This window comes from Pelophylax lessonae, assembly GCF_965119305.1.
Source record: "Pelophylax lessonae genome assembly, chromosome: 3".
Taxonomy (NCBI): domain Eukaryota; kingdom Metazoa; phylum Chordata; class Amphibia; order Anura; family Ranidae; genus Pelophylax; species Pelophylax lessonae.
The window spans coordinates 78,077,160-78,080,230 of record NC_138770.1 but is presented as its reverse complement, the minus strand read 5'-3'; positions in this window follow the sequence as shown (position 1 = coordinate 78,080,230).

The window sequence follows — 3,071 nt, the reverse complement described above, 5'->3', positions numbered from 1 at the left end:
ATGCTCACTGCGCTCGGTTCCAAGCCTCCACAACAAAATCAAAAGCAAGGCGCTTCCGGGAAGCGTGGCTTTCTTTGGAGGATGCGGGCATTGATCCCGCTACCTCTCGCATGCTAAGCGAGCGCTCTACCACTTGAGCTAATCCCCCTTTGCTGGAGGCTCTTATTTGTGTTATGGCTGATCCCTGCTCTCTCATGTGCTATGGGCAATAAATGCAGGTTTCAAAAACTAGAGACAGGAGGGGTTGGCAATGCTCAATGCTCACTGCGCTCGGTTCCGAGCCTCCACAACAAAATCAAAAGCAAGGCGCTTGCAGGAAGCGTGGCTTTCTTTGGAGGATGCGGGCATTGATCCCACTACCTCTCGAATGCAAATCGAGCGCTCTACCATTTGAGCTAATCCCCCATTGCTGGAGGCTTTTATTTGTGTTATGGCTGATCCCTGCTCTCTCATGTGCTATGCGCAATAAATGCAGGTTTCAAAAACAGTCACACCGACTGACCAATAAACCCCTAGTGCTTTGACGCATTCCACCAGACTTGAAATGTGGGCAGTGAGCTACCCGAGGGGCTCTAAACACAAAGAGGACGTAATTGCATTGGCCGGGAATCGAACCCGGGCCTCCCGCGTGGCAGGCGAGAATTCTACCACTGAACCACCAATGCTCCACACGCACGCAACTGCTGTCAACCTCGCTCAGCCGGGCCTAGGAGAGTCCAGCTTTCGTCCACCGTTACCATCTCTGTGAAGGCATTCGCATGTGGGTCAAGTTCACCCAAAGATGCTCCTCCTCTCGAAAGCCAATTAAATCCTGGTTTTATGGAAAACTTTCCAACAGCAGGAGCAGAGTGGCGCAGCGGAAGCGTGCTGGGCCCATAACCCAGAGGTCGATGGATCGAAACCATCCTCTGCTAAGTTGTATTTTCTTATGCCAATCGATATTTGCTTGCTTGAGCAAAGGGCTTTCTTTCACACACAAAGACGAGTTGAACCTGATTCTGGTGATAAAACGAGCTAAAAAACACTCAGCAAAAGGATGGCCCTTGCGCCAAGGGAGTCTTGTCTCTTGGCCATGGAAGCCTGGCTGTGCTTTCTTTAATGGACGGCTTTTGTCCAATACTGCCTGCGTAACTTTGGGCATGCCAAGCCACGGCCTTATGCTTTGCGGTAGTCCTTAAGTATCAAGGTATCGGCTGAAGCCACAGCTAGCCAAAAGTGTCAACGCCTTGGAGCATGTTATGAGGATGACTCTGGCTTCCCATGTTGACTAGAGACACGAGGGGTTGGCAATGCTCACTGCGCTCGGTTCCAAGCCTCCACAACAAAATCAAAAGCAAGGCGCTTCCGGGAAGCGTGGCTTTCTTTGGAGGATGCGGGCATTGATCCCGCTACCTCTCGCATGCTAAGCGAGCGCTCTACCACTTGAGCTAATCCCCCTTTGCTGGAGGCTCTTATTTGTGTTATGGCTGATCCCTGCTCTCTCATGTGCTATGGGCAATAAATGCAGGTTTCAAAAACTAGAGACAGGAGGGGTTGGCAATGCTCAATGCTCACTGCGCTCGGTTCCGAGCCTCCACAACAAAATCAAAAGCAAGGCGCTTGCAGGAAGCGTGGCTTTCTTTGGAGGATGCGGGCATTGATCCCGCTACCTCTCGAATGCAAATCGAGCGCTCTACCATTTGAGCTAATCCCCCATTGCTGGAGGCTCTTATTTGTGTTATGGCTGATCCCTGCTCTCTCATGTGCTATGCGCAATAAATGCAGGTTTCAAAAACAGTCACACCGACTGACCAATAAACCCCTAGTGCTTTGACGCATTCCACCAGACTTGAAATGTGGGCAGTGAGCTACCCGAGGGGCTCTAAACACAAAGAGGACGTAATTGCATTGGCCGGGAATCGAACCCGGGCCTCCCGCGTGGCAGGCGAGAATTCTACCACTGAACCACCAATGCTCCACACGCACCCAACTGCTGTCAACCTCGCTCAGCCGGGCCTAGGAGAGTCCAGCTTTCGTCCACCGTTACCATCTCTGTGAAGGCATTCGCATGTGGGTCAAGTTCACCCAAAGATGCTCCTCCTCTCGAAAGCCAATTAAATCCTGGTTTTATGGAAAACTTTCCAACAGCAGGAGCAGAGTGGCGCAGCGGAAGCGTGCTGGGCCCATAACCCAGAGGTCGATGGATCGAAACCATCCTCTGCTAAGTTGTATTTTCTTATGCCAATCGATATTTGCTTGCTTGAGCAAAGGGCTTTCTTTCACACACAAAGACGAGTTGAACCTGATTCTGGTGATAAAACGAGCTAAAAAACACTCAGCAAAAGGATGGCCCTTGCGCCAAGGGAGTCTTGTCTCTTGGCCATGGAAGCCTGGCTGTGCTTTCTTTAATGGACGGCTTTTGTCCAATACTGCCTGCGTAACTTTGGGCATGCCAAGCCACGGCCTTATGCTTTGCGGTAGTCCTTAAGTATCAAGGTATCGGCTGAAGCCACAGCTAGCCAAAAGTGTCAACGCCTTGGAGCATGTTATGAGGATGACTCTGGCTTCCCATGTTGACTAGAGACACGAGGGGTTGGCAATGCTCACTGCGCTCGGTTCCAAGCCTCCACAACAAAATCAAAAGCAAGGCGCTTCCGGGAAGCGTGGCTTTCTTTGGAGGATGCGGGCATTGATCTCGCTACCTCTCGCATGCTAAGCGAGCGCTCTACCACTTGAGCTAATCCCCCTTTGCTGGAGGCTCTTATTTGTGTTATGGCTGATCCCTGCTCTCTCATGTGCTATGGGCAATAAATGCAGGTTTCAAAAACTAGAGACAGGAGGGGTTGGCAATGCTCAATGCTCACTGCGCTCGGTTCCGAGCCTCCACAACAAAATCAAAAGCAAGGCGCTTGCAGGAAGCGTGGCTTTCTTTGGAGGATGCGGGCATTGATCCCACTACCTCTCGAATGCAAATCGAGCGCTCTACCATTTGAGCTAATCCCCCATTGCTGGAGGCTTTTATTTGTGTTATGGCTGATCCCTGCTCTCTCATGTGCTATGCGCAATAAATGCAGGTTTCAAAAACAGTCACA